Source organism: Procambarus clarkii, chromosome 5, assembly GCF_040958095.1.
Source record: "Procambarus clarkii isolate CNS0578487 chromosome 5, FALCON_Pclarkii_2.0, whole genome shotgun sequence".
NCBI lineage: Eukaryota > Metazoa > Arthropoda > Malacostraca > Decapoda > Cambaridae > Procambarus > Procambarus clarkii.
Genome location: NC_091154.1, coordinates 29,817,502 through 29,838,831, shown reverse-complemented (window position 1 = coordinate 29,838,831; position 21,330 = coordinate 29,817,502). Strand labels below are relative to the sequence as shown.

Below are 21,330 nucleotides of genomic sequence, written 5' to 3'. Positions count from 1 at the left end.
ACACACACACAACCCACTAAATAACAAACCAGTGGAATTCCCTTAAGGAACTGACTCTCACCACACTGAAGGAGAGGGGAATAAGTGGACATGATTACGACATAAAAGATTATCAGAAAGTTGACCAAATAGACACACAGAAGCAAGATTCAGTGACAGAAAGAGGAGAACGAGATACCTGTGTGTGTGTAAAGAAAAAAATAGTAGTTATAGTAATAGTTGATTGACAGTTGAGAGGCGGGCCGAAAGAGCAGAGCTCAACCCCCGCAAGCACAAAAAGGTGAATACACACACACACCAACACACACACACACACACACACACACACACACACACACACACACACACACACACACACACACACACACACACACACACACATTCGTCTGTGAATTACTTCCTCCAGTACAAGTGTACACACGAGGCCAAGTAACAAGGCCAAGTATGAACATGCAACACGCCGCAAAATGAGTGTCGGGAGATACACTTAAGATCAAGAGGTCTCTGATGACCTCCGAGAAGGATATAATATCACCCAAATGTTTTTTTTTGTATTAATATTTCCTATAATATTTCACGAGACCTGCATCTCTACTGAACAATTTATCTATTAATAAAGGACAAAACGAAACTCAGTCTTTAATCCAATTTCTTTTATAAGCAAGGACAAAAAAAAGAGAGTTCTTAATTTCACAATCAATTTACGGAACCTGGAAAAGAATTAAGAGGCATCAACAAATTACCAAGTAACTTGATCAACTCGTCTATTCTCATATAAGCTTGGCATGCTTGGGGAAGCCTCTGTAAAGACCCTATGCAAGATGTAGACGTTAATAATGTCCGCGGCCTAGAGAAAACTTGCAGGGGGACGGGGAGGACGGGTGGTGGGGGCCTTGCAGGGTGACGGGGAGGATGGGTAGTGGGGGATTTGCAGGGTGACAGGGGTGGAAGAGTGGGGGAGGGGGAGGTCGTAGGCATCGGCGGCGCAGTCCGGTTAATCCACAGTGCTTATTTTAGAGCCGAGCCGAGCGCGCCGGCACATATTTTTATGAGTGCGGGGTTACTTAACTATACCGTGATGGCTTGACACACACACTGTGCGCCACACTCTACCTGTCCATCACGCACACACACGCACGCACGCACACACACACACACACACACACACACACACACACACGATACCCAGTCATATATATACACATATATATGACTGGGTATCGACTTCCATATATATATCCGCGTATATCGAGCAAGTATACTTCTGCAAGAGGTAAATATTATACCAGGAGGTCCTTCCCGGTGGGAGCCAGTGACTAAGTTGAAACATCCCAAGTATTTATTTAGCAATTCCACTCACTGTTGGCTTTATTGTGGGGGGCGAGATGGTGTTTTTTTGTGTGTTTTTTTAAACACCACGCATATTTTGCTCGTGTTTTTTGTGTGTGTGTGTGTTTTGTTTACAAGCTATCACACGTATATTGCAGATTTTGTTTGTCACAGAGATGTTAGGAAGTTTTCTTTTAGCGTGAGAGTAGTAGAAAAATGGAATGCACTTGGGGAACAGGTTGTGGAAGCAAATACTATTCATACTTTTAAAACTAGGTATGATAGGGAAATGGGACAGGAGTCATTGCTGTAAACAACCGATAGCTAGAAAGGCGGGATCCAAGAGTCAATGCTCGATCCTGCAAGCACATATAGGTGAGTACATATAGGTGAGTACACACACATATATATATATACATATACTGTGTTCTGTGAGCTCAAGCCTCAGCATCTGGCAGCTGTTGTTGAGTCACCTGTGATATTCGACAGTGATAAGGTAAACACAGGTGTCCACACTGGCCATAAACACAGGTGTCCACACTGGCCATAAACACAGGTGTCCACACTGGCCATAAACACAGGTGTCCACCCTGGCCATAAACACAGGTGTCTACACTGGCCATAAACACAGGTGTCTACACTGGCCATAAACACAGGTGTCTACACTGGCCATAAACACAGGTGTCTACACTGGCCATAAACACAGGTGTCCACACTGGAAAAAAACACAGGTGTCTACACTGGCCATAAACACAGGTGTCCACACTGGCCATAAACACAGGTGTCCACACTGGCCATAAACACAGGTGTCTACACTGACCATAAACACAGGTGTCCACACTGGCCATAAACACAGGTGTCTACACTGGCCATAAACACAGGTGTCTACACTGGCCATTAACACAGGTGTCCACACTGGCCATAAACACAGGTGTCCACACTAGCTATAAACACAGGTGTCCACACTGGCCATAAACACAGGTGTCTACACTGGCCATAAACACAGGTGTCTACACTGGCCATAAACACAGGTGTCTACACTGGCCATAAACACAGGTGTCTACACTGGCCATAAACACAGGTGTCTACACTGGCTATAAACACAGGTGTCCACCCTGGCCATAAACACAGGTGTCCACCCTGGCCATAAACACAGGTGTCCACGTTGACCATAAACACAGGTGTCTACACTGGCCATAAACACAGGTGTGTACTCTGGCTATAAACACAGGTGTCCACACTGGCCATGAACACAGGTGTCTACACTGGCCATAAACACAGGTGTCTACTCTGGCCATAAACACAGGTGTCTACACTGGCCATAAACACAGGTGTGTACTCTGGCTATAAACACAGGTGTCCACACTGGCCATGAACACAGGTGTCTACACTGGCCATAAACACAGGTGTCTACACTGGATATAAACACAGGTGTCTACACTGGCCATAAACACAGGTGTCTACACTGACCATAAACACAGGTGTCTACACTGGCCATAAACACAGGTGTCCGCACTGGTCATAAACACAGCTGTCCACCCTGGCCATAAACACAGGTGTCCACACTAGCTATAAACACAGCTGTTTACACCACCCATCAAGACAGCTGTTTACAACACCCATAAACAAACCCGTTTACACTGAAAACAGTTTTTTATACTAACCCATGAACTAAAGCCATCCCATACACACACACACACACACACACACACACACACACACACACACACACACACACACACACACACACACACACAAACACACACACAAACACACACACACACACACACACACACACACACACACACACACAAACACACACACACACACACACACACACACACACACACACACACACACACACACACACACACACACACAAAAACACACACACACACACACACACACACACACACACACACACACACACACACACACACTCACAAACACACACACACACACACACACACACACACACACACACACACACACACTCACACACACACACACACACACACACACACACACACACACACACACACACACACACTCACACACACACACACACACACACACACACACACACACACACACACACACACACACACACACACAAACACACACACACACACACACACACACACACACACACACACACTCACAAACACACACACACACACACACACACACACACACACACACACACACACACACACACACACATACACACACTGCAGTTCTCTTATGAAGCAATCACACAATCACACATACACTCACACACACAATCACACACACACTTCTTCGGAAAGAAAAAACTCTCTCTTAATCCCACGGTCGACACATCACGCAGAGTGCTGGTCTGTAATTATAGAATAATCCAGTATAATGAGGAGTGGCCGTCCGCGACCCCCAGCAACGAGTAGTCTAATATTGTGATTGTATCTTGTGGTGGAGATTGTTATTAGTAGTGACGTCCTCTCTAGTGACCTTCCCAACCAGCTCCTTCAATTTAATACCCGCACCCCCGCTGTCCTGGCTACATGAGGGCCTCTCTCTCTCTCTCTCTCTCGTTTAGTTGTGATGTAATTTATATTTGAAAAATGTGGCAGTGTCAGACCACGGAGGAAGAATTGAAACAGGAATTTCCTTAAGTACTTTCGTATATTAATACGTCTTCAGAAGGAATCCTTCTGAAGATGTATTAATTTACGAAAGTACTTAGGGAAATTTCAGTTTCAGTTCTTCCTCCGTGGTCTGTCACTGTCACATTTTTCATCACGTGTTAATTTTCTTGATTTACACACACACACACACATACACTCACACACACACACACACATACATATATATATATATATATATATATATATATATATATATATATATATATATATATATATATATATATATATATATATATATATATATATATGTATATATATATATATATATATATATATATATATATATATATATATATATATATTAGTATATTTTGGTAGCAGTCTTTCCTGTAGACATATATTATTAAATATGACCGAAAAAGTAAGATTAATAATTCTAACACGAATTTTCTCAATCTTTCGTACATTACGCTTCACTGTTGGAGGTAAATCAAAAATCACTTCTCCAAAATTCATTTTTATTTCTAGTCTGACGCGACACGGGCGCGTTTCGTAAAACTTATTACATTTTCAAAGACTTCACAAATACACAACTGATTAGAACTTACGTTTCTCTGATTTTATATCTACATTTGAGTGAGGTGGGAAGGGTGATGTGGCATTAACACAAGACAGAACAATAGGGGATATTAATAGGGTATTAAAAGTATCAACACAAGACAGAACAGAAGCAATGGGTATTGAATAGAAGTGTTTGTAGAAAGCCTATTGGTCCATATTTCTTGATGCTTCTATATTGGAGCGGAGTCTTGAGGTGGGTAGAATATAGTTGTGCAATAATTGGCTGTTGATTGCTGGTGTTGACTTCTTGATGTGTAGTGCCTCGCAAACGTCAAGCCGCCTGCTATCGCTGTATCTATCGATGATTTCTGTGTTGTTTACTAGGATTTCTCTGGCGATGGTTTGGTTATGGGAAGAGATTATATGTTCCTTAATGGAGCCCTGTTGCTTATGCATCGTTAAACGCCTAGAAAGAGATGTTGTTGTCTTGCCTATATACTGGGTTTTTTGGAGCTTACAGTCCCCAAGTGGGCATTTGAAGGCATAGACGACGTTATGGACAGTATGGTGCTTCTGTAGTTGCCTCGATTCTTTCCTCCTTCTGCAATAAGTTCTGCTTGTAAGGTATCTTTGGTAGTGACCTTCTTTTGTGTCTCGAGGTCGAATATGTCGTCCAACAGAATTTCCAACTCTACTTTCCGGGCCATTTCACTCGGTCTGGACATAACATGACAGTTTATGCCCAGATTTAGGAGAGTGACTTGGTCCTCAGTGAGGTTAATTCCTGCAAGGTTCAGGAAGCCATCTCTTGGTCGTGGAATTGCCATAGGTCCTCCATATAATGTTGTTAGTTTCTTGATAATGGTGCTACAGAAGCACCATACTGTCCCCCGAGCTTAAAGCGGCAGCTAAAAGCCTTCGTGAGAACAAGGAGATAGTTGTCAGGAGAGGTGACAAGTCGCCAATATATGTCATTCTTAAAAAAGACGAATATCTGGCGAAAATGAACATCATACTCTCTGACCAAACTAAGTTCCAAAGGGTAACGAAGGACACTACAGCCGAATTAAAAGCAAAGGTCAACAAACTGATCGAAACTGTGAACGCCAAGAAATCCGGACTCCACCTGCCAAAGATCATTGGGGAATATAAACCTGGATATGCGTATGGAAATGTCAAGACGCACAAGCCTGGAAACCCACTTCGGCCAATCATTAGCCAGATACCCACACCCACGTACAGACTGGCGAAGCGACTCAACGGCCTGCTGACTCCTTATGTTCCTTGCACCTTCAGCCTGAAGTCTCCAAAGGAATTTGTGGACTTACTGCGGGGCGCACGGGCCACAGGGATAAGAGCCTCGTTGGACGTAGAGTCGCTGTTTACCAACGTACCTGTGGACGAGACAATCGGAATGATAGCCGACAGAGTGTATCGTGATCCAGCCTGTACTCCTCTTGACATGCCAGAAAGTATTCTGAGGAAACTACTCCAAGCTTGTACTAAAGAGGCACCCTTCTTGAGCCCGGATGGGCACATGTATAAGCAAGTAGATGGGGTCGCCATGGGTTCTCCCCTAGGTGTCCTGTTTGCAAACTTCTACATGGGTACCATCGAGCAAAAAGTCTTAGTCGACATGAACTTGAAACCGGCCATATACTGCAGGTATGTTGACGACATTTTTACACAGGTACCTGATGTCAGACATCTGCAGGAGCTGAAGGAGGCATTTGAGCAGAGTTCCGTGCTGCGTTTCACTTACGAGACGGAAAAGGATGGGAAGCTGCCTTTTCTAGATGTAACAGTCATGGAAAAGGGCGGAGGTTTCCACACTGCAGTCTACACTAAGGAAACAAACATAGGAATGTGCCTAAATGCCAACAGTGACTGCCCTGACAGGTACAAGAGGAGTGTTGTTAACGCATACGTCGACCGTGCTCTCAGCCACAGCTCAGAATGGAAGCAAGTCGACGAAGAACTCTGTAGGGTAAGGCAGGTCCTAGTCAATAACGGCTTCTCCAATGGTTTCATCGAAGACATCATAAGAAGGAAAGTGAAAAGCCATGCAACCTCCGAAGAGACAACTAACACAACACCTATACCCCCTATTAGACTATTTTACAGGAACTTCTTTTCCACAGCTCATAAAACGGAGGAAAGGGTCCTGAAAGATATTGTTAATAGAAACGTTATCCCTACAGACAAAAATCAGAGGATACAACTGACGATTTACTATAAAACCAGAAAAACGGCCAGCCTACTCATGAGAAACTCTCCAGACACAAAACAGAACGCTTTAAAAGAGACTAACGTCGTCTATGCCTTCAAATGCCCACTTGGGGACTGTAAGCTCCAAAAAACCCAGTATATAGGCAAGACAACAACATCTCTTTCTAGGCGTTTAACGATGCATAAGCAACAGGGCTCCATTAAGGAACATATAATCTCTTCCCATAACCAAACCATCGCCAGAGAAATCCTAGTAAACAACACAGAAATCATCGATAGATACAGCGATAGCAGGCGGCTTGACGTTTGCGAGGCACTACACATCAAGAAGTCAACACCAGCAATCAACAGCCAATTATTGCACAACTATATTCTACCCACCTCAAGACTCCGCTCCAATATAGAAGCATCAAGAAATATGGACCAATAGGCTTTCTACAAACACTTCTATTCAATACCCATTGCTTCTGTTCTGTCTTGTGTTGATACTTTTAATACCCTATTAATATCCCCTATTGTTCTGTCTTGTGTTAATGCCACATCACCCTTCCCACCTCACTCAAATGTAGATATAAAATCAGAGAAACGTAAGTTCTAATCAGTTGTGTATTTGTGAAGTCTTTGAAAATGTAATAAGTTTTACGAAACGCGCCCGTGTCGCGTCAGACTAGAAATAAAAATGAATTTTGGAGAAGTGATTTTTGATTTACCTCCAACAGTGAAGCGTAATGTACGAAAGATTGAGAAAATTCGTGTTAGAATTATTAATCTTACTTTTTCGGTCATATTTAATAATATATATATATATATATATATATATATATATATATATATATATATATATATATATATATATATATGTATATATATATATATATATATATATATATATATATATATATATATATATATATATATATATATATATATATATATATATATATCCAGTCCCGGGTGTAACCAGAGTTGTGTTGTCATAAACACATATTTCCTTATCCCAACCAAACACAAACGAGTGTTTTATTTTTTTGCCAACATCGGTGTATAATGGTTTACTATATAGCAAGTAAAACCCAAAAAATATTATTTAAATTTTAATGTTTCGCAAGTTTTGAAGGTCCTGCCTATCACAGACTCGGCAGAAGATTCACGGTGTTCTCTCCCTATGGCACAGTGCCAGTTGATTGATGGCCACCTTGACCCTGTCACGCTTGGCACATATTCTACAGCAAACCACATTTGGATGATTTGTTGATGTCCAACCTCAAGCAAACATTCTAGTTTATAAGTGACAGGTATATCAATATCTATAAATGGAAATGTCTGTCAGTCTACATGTTTGAGGTTAGAGGACAGAGGCTTGGGGCTAGCCTCGCCATAACTTTATGCATTAATTCCTGTAGGGTAGGTGCCCAACATGCTCAGAGTGGAATAGCCACTTTTAAAAACAAAACCGCTTGCCAGGGTCATATACTCAACCTCACGACGATTTATAAAACCATTTTGTATTGCATCATTTTAAACATTATGGTAAAAATGGTAAAAAAAGGAAAGCCACATTTGCCAATCATACTGATGGACACTAAGAAAGAACTTTCACATAGAACAAATAAATGTCACTCGACCGTAATTCAGAGTGACGGATATGGTGCACGGGGAAAGGTGGGATGGCTGAGGTAACTCTCTCTCTCTCTCTCTCCCCCTCTCTCTCTCTCTCTCTCTCTCTCTCTCTCTCTCTCTCTCTCTCTCTCTCTCTCTCTCTCTCTCTCTCTCTCTCTCTCTCTCTCTCTCTCTCTCTCTCTCTCTCTCTCTCTCTCTCTCTCTCTCTCTCTCTCTCTCTGTCACACTCGGGGGTCGTAGTCATAAGGACCTGGTCTCCCGGCCGACACAGGAAACAAATCGCCAGAGTTTCTTTCACCTAATGGCCCTATTAACCTAGCAGTAAATAGATACCTGGGGCCAGATTCACGAAGCAGTTACGCAAGCACTTACGAACCTGTACATCTTTTCTCAATCTTCGCCGGCTTTGTTTACAATTATTAAACAGTTAATGAACTCCAAAACACCAGGAGACTGTTTATAACAATAACAACAGTTGATTTAGAGGTTTTCATGCATGTAAACTGTTTAATAGATGCAACCAAAGCCGTCAAAGATAGACGAAAGATGTACACGTTCGGAAGTACTTGCGTAACTGCTTCGTGAATCTGGCCCCCAACGCGTTCTACGGCTGCTAACGGCCGAATCCTGGGGATGTGTGAGTGAGAAAAATATTTGTATTGGCTATGACAGCGGCAATATAGGTCGGAAGGCAGTACATTAGAGAACGAACGGTTAGCAAGGCGGGGTCCAGGAGCTAACAACTCGATCCTGCAGGCACAGATAGTAAGTACTCCACAACCGCAAAATTCATCTCTTGTTCCCTCTTCTCTTTCTTCCAGGAACTGAAAGCACTCATCAGAGGCAGGTGTAGCGACTCGTCACATAACACTCATCAGAGGCAGGTGTAGCGACTCGTCACATAACACTCACCAGAGGCAGGTGTAGCGACTCGTCACATAACACTCACCAGAGGCAGGTGTAGCGACTCATCACATAACACTCACCAGAGGCAGGTGTAGCGACTCATCACATAACACTCACCAGAGGCAGGTGTAGCGACTCATCACATAACACTCATCAGAGGCAGGTGTAGAGACTCATCACATAACACTCACCAGAGGCAGGTGTAGACACTCATCACATAACACTCACCAGAGGCAGGTGTAGCGACTCATCACATAACACTCACCAGAGGCAGGTGTAGAGACTCATCACATAACACTCACCAGAGGCAGGTGTAGTGACTCATCACATAACACTCACCAGAGGCAGGTGTAGAGACTCATCACATAACACTCACCAGAGGCAGGTGTAGAGACTCATCACATAACACTCACCAGAGGCAGGTGTAGCGACTCATCACATAACACTCACCAGAGGCAGGTGTAGCGGTGAGGAGATATCGTCATGAGAGATGTGGTAATGTGTGAGTTGGTAAGGTGACAGGTGTAGGTTGTAGCGACAGGTGTGTGTGTGTATCGTAGCCACAGGTGTGTGTGTCGTAGCCACAGGTGTGGGCTGTGAAGATGACAGGTAACGTGTGGTGGAGGAGGCAACAGGTAACCGCTGACAGGGAGACTTGGCAAAAGTAACTTAAATTTGTATACGCGACAAATTTACCCCCACAAGGTCGCCTGTACCAACCCACGCATCCACCAGAAAAAACGAAAAACCACACATATACACACACATACACACTCACACACGCACACGATCTCCCCCCCCCCCTTTCCCTTCCCCTCCCCCCTCATCCCACACACACTATAATCCCCCCCCTACACACACACACACACGCACACATACACACACACACACACACACACACACACACACACACACACACACACACACACACACACACACACACACACACACACACACACACGCCTGCTCATGTGATTCGTTATGAGAACTCGAATATCTAGGCTGATATTGACGTTACGAACCACGAAACGAAAGCACGTTTAACGAGGAAGAGTTTGGGTATGATATCAGCGCTCCACTGATGGATATCAGAACTCATTGACCGCAAGACCACCAAGTGTGGATCACAGGATCAAGATACCGAGTTGGAGATGAAGTCCTTCGTGAAACGGACAGAGAGAAAGATCTATGAGTTGATATCACGCCAAACCTGTCTCCTGAAGCCCACATAAAAAGAATAACATCGGCGGCGTATGAGAGGCTGGCTAACATCAGAACTGCCTTCAGGAACCTGTGTAAGGAATCATCAAGAACCTTGTATACCACGTATATTGGGCCAGTCCTGGAGTATGCGGCCCCAGCATGGAGCCCGTACCTTGTCAAGCACAGGACTAAGCTGGAAAACGTTCAGAGGTTTGCCACTAGGCTAGTCCCAGAACTAAGAGGGATGAGTTACGAGGAAAGGCTGCGTGAAATGTACCTAACGTCGTTGGAAGATAGGAGAGCTCGGGGAGACATGATAACTACCTACAAAATTCTAAGAGGAATCGACAGGGAAGATGTCGATTCCTCGACACCTTACCCTGTCAAAGGGACGCGAACAAGGGGACACAGGTGGAAACTGAGTACCCAAATGAGCCAAAGGGACGTTAGAAAGAACTTTTTCAGTGTCAGAGTAGTTAACAGATGGAAAGCAGTGATGTGGTGGAGGCTAACTCCATACACAGTTTGAATTGTAGAAGTGATAGAGCCCAGTAGGTTCAGGAACCTGTACACCAGTTGACAGTTGAGAGGCGGACGCCAAAGAGCCAGAGCTCAACCTCCGCAAGCACAACTAGGTGAGTACAACTAGGTGAGTACAGGCTTTTCCTGGATTGATGATGACCACAATAGATAAAATCATAGAGTTGATAGTCAAATTTTAAAAGATTACAGGCTTTAAAAAGTGTACAGGTGTACACCTTTTACACCTTTTACAGGTGTACACCTTTTACAGGTGTACACCTTTTACAGGTGTACACCTTTTACAGGTGTACACCTTTTACAGGTGTACACCTTTTACAGGTGTAATCTTTTACACCTGTTAGAGATTACAGGCCTTTCATGAACTGATGATACAAAAATAGACAATACATTATACATTATTTATATCTTCTGAGGGGGAAGGAAGAGGGGAATTATCAGGCGGGGAAAGCGCCAAGCCATTACGACTATATAGCACTGGGAAGGGGTCAGAATAAGGGTTTAGGATAGGACGGAGGGTGGGGGTGGGGGAAAGGAATGGTGCCCAACCACTTGTGGACGGTCGGGGATTGAACGCCGACCTGCATGAAGCGAGACCGTCACTCTCCCGTCCAGTCCAAATGGTTGGACAAAAATTAGACAAAAAAGGAGTTGATACCTCAATGGCTGCCTGATGATCCATAAGCGTATTAGGTGAGTACACACACACACACGCCTGCACTAACTGTTGATGGCCCTAACAGATCAACAGGGGGGAAAGAAACAGTTAGACTTACCTTCCCACAACGGTGATGAACAGGAAGGATCCTCTTATGAGAACAATATCCCTCACGAACACTAAGCTTACAGCTCGCTAAAATTAATTCCTTCACTTTTCAATGTAAATCTCTAAGAGCGTCCTTTCAAACCACTTTCAATATAGTTACACTATCTCAAAATATTCATCTGTTTTGAACGCAGGTTTCACTTTCAGTCGTCAGGTGTTCTGCAGTTGTTGTTGTTGTTATATAACTGCAACATAATCTGTAAAGAAAAAAAAAAGTGGTTTAGAAATTAACTAGTAATATCATTCGCGTCCATTTATTACATGTCATGTAATTACTAATAATTGTAATTGAAGTTCTAATTCCAGGATATTTATGTATTTTAACCCACACTCCTCCTACGACCACACAAATGGGTGTTATTTCGTTCTTGTATATTGAAATTAGGCCATTACAGAACCGAGGAGAGAGAGAGAGAGAGAGAGAGAGAGAGAGAGAGAGAGAGAGAGAGAGAGAGAGAGAGAGAGACAGACAGACAGACAGACAGACAGACAGACAGACAGACAGACAGACAGACAGACAGACAGACAGACAGAGAAAGAGAGAGAGAGAGAGAGAGAGAGAGAGAGAGAGAGAGAGAGAGAGAGAGAGAGAGAGAGAGAGACAGACAGACAGACAGACAGACAGACAGACAGACAGACAGACAGACAGACAGACAGACAGACAGACAGACAGACAGACAGAGACAGAGAGAGACAGAGAGAGGACAAAGAGACAGACAGAGACGGGGACACTAATCGATAAGACCTCTCAAAATCATGTAACGCCTCTTGGCTCTTATCCCTTAATGATGCAATTTGAACCTGATGTAAACACTGTTAACCAGTGTCTCGGAGGGCACTCCCCCCCCCTAACCCCGATCCTCTCCCCTCCTGTTACTCCCATCTCCCTCCTCCCTAACCCTCTCGTTTCATGCAGGTCGGCGTTCAATCCCCGACCCCAAATCCTGACCCCTTCCGAGTGCTATATAGTCGTAATGGCTTGGCGCTCTCTCCTGATAGTTCCCTTCCCTTCCTCCCTAGCCCCCCAAAACCCTCACTTATTCCGACCTCGCTTTAAGTCCAAGAGGTGGACTTAGGACTTTAAGTCCTAAGGTGGAAAAATGGTCCCTTAAACGAAATGGAAGTTCCCAAAGTGCCTTCAGCCTCACACGGGCTAAACACGCCTTGAATGCACACGTGGGATTTTATGCACCCTTACCTTGAGGTTACCTTGAGATCATTTCGGGGCTTAGCGACCTCGTGGCCCGGTCGTCGACCAAGTCCTCGTTGCTGGACTGGTCAACCAGGCTGTTGGACGCGGCTGCTCGCAGCCTGACGTATGAGTCACAGCCTGGTTGATCTGGTATCCTTTGGAGGTGCTTGTCAAGTTCTCTCTTGAACACTGTGAGGGGTCTGCCAGTTATGCCCCTTATGTGCAGTGGAAGAGTGTTGAACAGTCTCGGGCCTCTGATGTTGATAGAGTTCTCTCTCTCAGAGTTCTCTCTCCCTTTTACACCTGTTCCCAAAGGACAGCTTTATGCTGCACTGAGTTAAGGAAAGCTGCTGCAGCTGTAAGAAAGCTGGAATTCAGTGCGCCCTTTCGTCCTTCTAAAGGACTCAATAGATGTATCAAACTGAAGCATGAAGCTGGACTTTATGTCACGAAACTGATATGTACCTGTTGTACTCCTGATGTGTACCTGTTGTACTCCTGATGTGTACCTGTTGTACTCCTGATGTGTACCTGTTGTACTCCTGATGTGTACCTGTTGTACTCCTGATGTGTACCTGTTGGCTCCTGACTCTGTCACCTGTGGTATGTATTTCAATGTATCATGCTCATATTTATCTAGGAAGTTGTTTTACAGTCAATCGTTTTAATCATTCCACCCTCATCTTGTCTAACCTCCCTTCACTTGTCACGCTTCCCTTCACTTGTCACGCTTCCCTTCACTTGTCACGCTTCCCTTCACTTGTCACGCTTCCCTTCACTTGTCACGCTTCCCTTCACTTGTCACGCTTCCCTTCACTTGTCACGCTTCCCTTCACTTGTCACGCTTCCCTTCACTTGTCACGCTTCCCTTCACTTGTCACGCTTCCCTTCACTTGTCACGCTTCCCTTCACTTGTCACGCTTCCCTTCACTTGTCACGCTTCCCTTCACTTGTCACGCTTCCCTTCACTTGTCACGCTTCCCTTCACTTGTCACGCTTCCCTTCACTTGTCACGCTTCCCTTCACTTGTCATGCTTCCCTTCACTTGTCACGCTTCCCTTCACTTGTCACGCTTCCCTGTTATGTAACAGCTTCAGGGGAACGCAAGCCACTGCCTGGTAAGCAGTAACCCGAGGTCAACGCTTGTCACTGCTGGGTACAGTCATTTTCCTGAGATTTTGACCTCGTTTGACCAGTGACCGTCGTGCAGCACCCCCAAGAAGAATTGCCAACACTGCATTACAGCCAGTTGGTCTCTCCCCTATTCGACTCAACCCTATTTTATCAGTCCTTTACTTGTATCAGTTAATTTATTTATATGTGTATACGCAAAGGTGCAATGGGTTGTGAAGGAACACATTATGGTGGTCAAGTGGTGCAGTTCTGCAAAGTTACTGTCACGCATGTGTTTCAATATAGAGTTAACTGCTTCTTACTAGTCAATTACTAGTTAACTACTAGTCACTTACTTCTTCACTCAGCCCTCCCACTGGACTCTACAGTCATATACATCGGGATACTTGTGCAATATTGATGTATATAATATCTTTATTCGTGCAACGGAACTTTACTCACAGACTCGTGGGAGGAGGAGGAGCAATTTGCATTTGCAACGTTAATCATCTTCCCAGGTGATAATTTCGACTCAGGTGCCCGATATTATGGTAAATTTGCTATCGCTTGTGCTTCGCTTTCTTGATATAAACACTGTGATCATTTTCGCTAAAATGGTGATCATTTTCGCTAAAATGGTGATCATTTTCGCTAAAATGGTGATCATTTTTTGGTTTTCACGTATAATTTATAGCTCGTCCGGTGTTAGTTGCATCGCTAAGGTAAAATAATGAACATAGTTCTCGTCTTGTTCAGTTGCTATCTCACTAGTTTTGTTATTGTTTAAGTTAAATAAAAGATTGCTATCCTAATAAAGATTGCTATCATAATAAAGATTGCTATCATAATAAAGATTGCTATCATAATAAAGATTGCTATCATAATAAAGATTGCTATCATAATAAAAGATTGCTATCATAATAAAAGATTGCTATCATAATAAAGATTGTTATCATAATAAAGATTGCTATCATAATAAAGATTGCTATCATAATAAAGATTGCTATCATAATAAAGATTGCTATCATAATAAAGATTGCTATCATAATAAAGATTGCTATCATAGTAAAGACTGCTATCATAATAAAGATTGCTATCATAATAAAGACTGCTATCATAATAAAGACTGCTATCATAATAAAGATTGCTATTATACTAAAGATTGCTATCATAATAAAGACTGCTATCATAATTCTATCATTTAACCATCCAGTCATTGTGACCATTATCTCGGGAGGTCTAACAGCTGGTAAACTACTAAATCACTTCGCGGGCTATGGGTTATCTTGAGTTGATTTCGGGGCTTTAGTGTCCCCGCGGCCCGGTCCTCGACCAGGCCTCCACCCGCAGGAAGCAGCCCGTGACAGCTGACTAACTCCCAGGTACCCATTTACTGCTAGGTAACAGGGGCATAGGGTGAAAGAAACTCTGCCCATCGTTTCTCGCCGGCGCCCGGGATCGAACCCGGGACCACTGGATCACGTGGACAGTCCGCTCGGCCTCGAGGATTGGGGGGTTACAATGAAATTACCTTTCATTTACTCCTGCGGAAATCTACGCCAGATATATTTCTTTCCCTACCACGCAATCAGTGAGAGGCTTATTGAGGGGAAAAAAAAACAGAGCTCTCCAATCAGCTACTTACATTTCGTCGCCTTAAAACGTTTCAGATCGCGGGGGAAGGTTTGAGAAGGTCTTGACTGCTAAAGCATAACTGTGGTATCCCGGACTGGTCCCAGGCAGTCAGAAGGAGGACAAACCCACACAGGGAAGGGAAGTGAAGGGAAGCATGACAAGTGAAGGGAAGCATGACAAGTGAAGGGAAGCATGACAAGTGAAGGGAAGCATGACAAGTGAAGGGAAGCATGACAAGTGAAGGGAAGCATGACAAGTGAAGGGAAGCATGACAAGTGAAGAGAAGCATGACCTTCCTCTTTCATAGCTCACATACCACCATGATCATCGCAACTTTGATCAGATATCTTTACGCCCTGATAACACACAAACGCTTCCGTGGGCAGACCGCGACGGAGAAGCACCCATGCAGTCCATCTCATGTGTTATCTTACCACTGCCGTAACGATAACATCCCATGAGACGCTTCTTGACCGCCGCTGGCCATTTCACTTAAAAAAAAATAATTATCATCGTGTCAAATAGCAAATTAGAAACGTCGCGCTAATTGACTTGTCACATAAAATGTCTCGTTGGATTACAATTGATACCAAACACATTTAAGACAAGCACATATTCCTGAGTGTATGAAGTAATTACAGAGCTCAACGTACCTCATCCCACTTGGTCTGAAGTCACTTATAACAGGGCAATCACAGATGTAGTGTCGGAGAGTATGTCCCAGCTCTTGTTCACATAGTTCACAATTGGAATGTTCACCATTGGGTGGAATTTATTACCCGCAGTCACCTGCCATAGATATCGATAACCCAGCCTAATTCTGGCCATTACAATGTCTCACTGTCTAGTGGATGTTTTATGCTGCCCGGACATATAATTCTCGGTTCTAAACATGTCATAGCTCTTTATACTCGTGCTTTCTGGCCTTTGTGTGTCAGTAACTGCTCTTCTGACTTCCCTAATTTCCTGAACAATTGCGGCTTTTACAGCAGAGATCGGAATGCCCATATCCAACTCAATTTCTGGCTTATCACATGCAGTTTTACCTGCCTTGTCTGTGTCATCATGCTGGACAACACCTGTGTGAGATGGTATCCATACAAATGAGACTCTGAAACTCTTGCTCTGTGCATTCATAATGTTGTTTATAATGAATGTTACAACATTCCCATTATTTATTTTGCATGTTGGGTTTTTAAAGACTTTAAGAAGCCACCCCTGTAACTTTGAATCACATAAAAATACTCCTCCGCTGTTCTTTAGTGCGTTAGTGACAAGTTACACTGCATATAATTCTGCATGTGTGGAACTAAGCCAGTTATTCAGTCTCACACTTGTGGTCTGTGTGCATATGTTGTCTTGATATATTGTACAGGCTGTTGCAGTGCGACCTGTTCACATTTGAACAGACCCATCAGTGCAAGCATAGTGCCCGTGAGGCCGTAAGTTATTTATAAAGGAATCAATGGTTTCACGTGCGGTTGCTTTCAGAAGTGCTGGGTTTTCCTTGCCTCTTTTTTTGCTGATGGGCGTGTAAGACACTTGTATTTCAGGATGCAAATATAATGGAATATCATTGGCTAGTACGTTGCATATAATAGGAATATTCGGTGTAATGAGATTGGCAATACTTCTACTCAACCAGCTTGCATATAGGTTGCCCGCTGGTGCGTTGGCAACACTCTCCCGCCTACATACAGCACTAGTCAGTTTGTCTTTAAGTAGTAAGGGTGATGTTGGATCTCTCATCACCTTCACACAGAAAGTAGTACTGAGCTGCTCAATTCTTCCACATATGGTTGGGAGTTTCAGCTCCTCCCTCATGTTGATGATTCTTGTGCATCTGGGGGCTCCAAGAATTATCCTCATGGCTTAATTTTTTAATTTTCTCTGAAGCTTTCAGCCTATTGCTAGGAAGACTAACAAGGTGTAAGGGATGGTAGTCGACCAGTGACCTGATGAACATCATGTAGAACATTCTGACATATTTAATATTAATAAAAATGTGCTTTCCAGCAAGCGTTTTAAGAGGACTTGGCCTTTCTTTAAGCTTAAACTGTAGTTCACTTACAATGTCACTATTAATATTCATACAGAGGAATTTGTATTGTCTGCAGTTTTCAATGCGCTGATCATTGACTATGAAAACAGGAGGATTATTGATTTTTGTGGGGGCATAAGGTCCTATAGTTTTACCTGTAGAGACGATAAGCCCACATTCAATACGTTTATTTGCAAGAGCATCAAAGAGAGTCTGCAGCCGGTTGTCACTCATTGCATTGACGCAAATGTCGTCTGCATAGAAGATGACAGCCTCGTCGACTTGTGGAGGTCAATGTCGGCTATTAGTGTGTGCATCAGCACATTGAAAAGGACTGAGGACGCCTTCCTATGCCCAATACAAAGGAGGCATTATAGCTACTCTTAACGCCCTTGTACATGACTGTTTCAGTGCTGTTACTCAAATAACCCCCAAATCCATGTCAACAAATCTCCACTAACTCCAAAAAATGCTAGTTGCTCTAGGATGAGTTCCCTATTAGCTGTGTCACTAAGCCATTACGATTATACAGCACTTGGAAGAGATACGATGATAAAGATTTAGGATAGGAAGAAAGGAATGGTGCCCTACCACTTGGACGGTCGGGAATTGAACGCCGACCTGCATGAAGCGAGACCGTTGCTCTACCGTTCAGTCCAAGTGGTTGGGAGGCAGGTGATGTAGTGGTAAAACACTCGCCTCCCGAGCGATTTGGTCTGGGTTCGAGCCTTAGTCAGAGAGGGTTTAATGGGCGTCAGTACAAACTTATCCGCCCCTATTCACCCAGCAGAAAATGGGTACCTAGTTGTTAACCCCATTGACAGATCGAGTTCCAGGGAAAGCTGAAGCGTAAGGCTTATCATGAGCTATGGGGAAGGGAAAGGAGGAGTTAGAAGTAAATTGTCTGATGCTATACCCGTCTGTGTAAGAAATATGTCTCAGTTTTGGGTTCAAATCCACGAGATCAGAAGCACCCATCTTCTCATATTTCATGGATATTATCCATGTTTTACCTCTGAGTTGTGTCTCTTTTTATCCACACAAACCTGGGACCAGGCTACACCACACGCCGTAAACACAAGCCGGGGACCAGGCTACACCACACACTGTAAACACAAGCCAGGGACCAGGCTACACCACACGCTGTAAACACAAGCCAGGGACCAGGCTACACCACACGCTGTAAACACAAGCCAGGGACCAGGCTACACCACACGCCGTAAACACAAGCCAGGGACCAGGCTACACCACACGCCGTAAACACAAGCCAGGGACCAGGCTACACCACACGCTGTAAACACAAGCCAGGGACCAGGCTACACCACACGCTGTAAACACAAGCCAGGGACCAGGCTACACCACACGCTGTAAACACAAGCCAGGGACCAGGCTACACCACACGCTGTAAACACAAGCCAGGGACCAGGCTACACCACACGCTGTAAACACAAGCCGGGGACCAGGCTACACCACACGCTGTAAACACAAGCCGGGGACCAGGCTACACCACACGCTGTAAACACAAGCCAGGGACCAGGCTACACCACACACTGTAAACACAAGCCGGGGACCAGGCTACACCACACACTGTAAACACAAGCCGGGGACCAGGCTACACCACACGCTGTAAACACAAGCCGGGGACCAGGCTACACCACACGCTGTAAACACAAGCCAGGGACCAGGCTACACCACACGCTGTAAACACTAGCCAGGGACCAGGCTACACCACACGCTGTAAACACAAGTCAGGGACCAGGCTACACCACACGCTGTAAACACAAGCCAGGGACCAGGCTACACCACACGCTGTAAACACAAGCCAGGGACCAGGCTACACCACACGCTGTAAACACAAGCCAGGGACCAGGCTACACCACACGCTGTAAACACAAGTCAGGGACCAGGCTACACCACACGCTGTAAACACAAGCCAGGGACCAGGCTACACCACACGCTGTAAACACAAGCCAGGGACAAGGCTACACCACACGCTGTAAACACAAGTCAGGGACCAGGCTACACCACACGCTGTAAACACAAGCCAGGGACCAGGCTACACCACACGCTGTAAACACAAGCCAGGGACCAGGCTACACCACACGCTGTAAACACAAGCCAGGGACCAGGCTACACCACACGCTGTAAACACAAGCCGGGGACCAGGCTACACCACACGCCGTAAACACAAGCCAGGGACCAGGCTACACCACACGCTGTAAACACAAGCCAGGGACCAGGCTACACCACACGCTGTAAACAATCTCTCGCCTCCAGGTCAAGTATATCCAGACCGTGAAACACTTCCAATGGGACTTCCATACACGATTTTCTCCGATTTACCACAGAGAGAATGTTTGTTGACACACCGCGAGGAAACAGATCTCAGGCCCACAGAGGCGAAGCGACACGACTAACATCGTCGAAGAGATATTAATCGTGATATTAAACCGTCAGAGAAGAAGCATCTCAAGTATCCCAACGCCATATGCTTCTAGTCCTTCCCCCGTATGACTGAGAAAAAAATTAAAAACTTTAGAGCTAGGGAGAACTTTCGCCAGGCCGACTTTTCCACATTACGCATTCCGAGTTACAATTTTTTTCTTGTTTTAGTTTTACGAGGGCAAGTGCACGACCTACTTGCTCTAGAAGGCTAGAGATGGCCTTTCATTTTTATGCCAGAGGACCAAAACACTTCAGACAGTTCAATCAATGCTTAAGTGCCGCTACACAGAAACCACTCAAGAGGTTCCTTTGAGGGGGAAAACTTGCCTTTGGGACAAGCGGTGCCAAATGATGTAGTTGGGCCACTTAAACGCCGCTGATAACGCTAAGATAATTCCAAGAACCGGTCCCAGACGCTCGGCTTTAAGACGTCCTTAATGTTTACTTACTCATAAACTAATGGGTGATTGTGAGTTGGAGTTTGTGAGGAGGAGGAGAGGGCCACGGGTGCGCTGGTGGCCCACGGGGTGAGAATAGCCTCGGCACTAGGTTGTAGTGGCACTGAGCGGCACTCAGGAGGCCCGCCAGTGTCTGCGAGGGGATTGGGGGGGAGGGGGGGATTGGGAGAGATGCAGAGGGCTTGGAGTGATGGGGCCGGGGGGGGGAGATTTCTTGGTGGAGGAGGAGGGGAGGCATAGCACATCCCGGTGGTACTGGTTGAGGGGCAGCTAGAGCACATCTCGGTGGTACTAGTGTAGGGGCAGCTAGAGCACATCCCGGTGGTACTTGTTGAGGGGCAGCTAGAGCACATCCCGGTGGTACTGGTTGAGGGGCAGCTAGAGCACATCCCGGTGGTACTAGTGTAGGGGCAGCTAGAGCACATCCCGGTGGTACTAGTGTAGGGGCAGCTAGAGCACATCCCGGTGGTACTAGTGTAGGGGCAGCTAGAGCACATCTCGGTGGTACTAGTGTAGGGGCAGCTAAAGCACATCTCGGTGGTACTAGTGTAGGGGCAGCTAGAGCACATCCCGGTGGTACTAGTGTAGGGGCAGCTAGAGCACATCTC

General features: G+C 44.9%; 1 protein-coding gene across 1 annotated transcript in view; it reads right to left on the bottom strand.

The window, feature by feature from the left end:
* The window catches only part of LOC123761942 (FMRFamide receptor), a gene marked incomplete in the record, with an annotated part of 246,136 nt that extends 225,328 nt beyond the window's left edge, over positions 1-20,808 (bottom strand). The window contains 2 exon segments of the mRNA XM_069300260.1: positions 11,789-12,035; positions 20,714-20,808.
* Between the last annotated feature and the right edge of the window lie 522 nt (positions 20,809-21,330).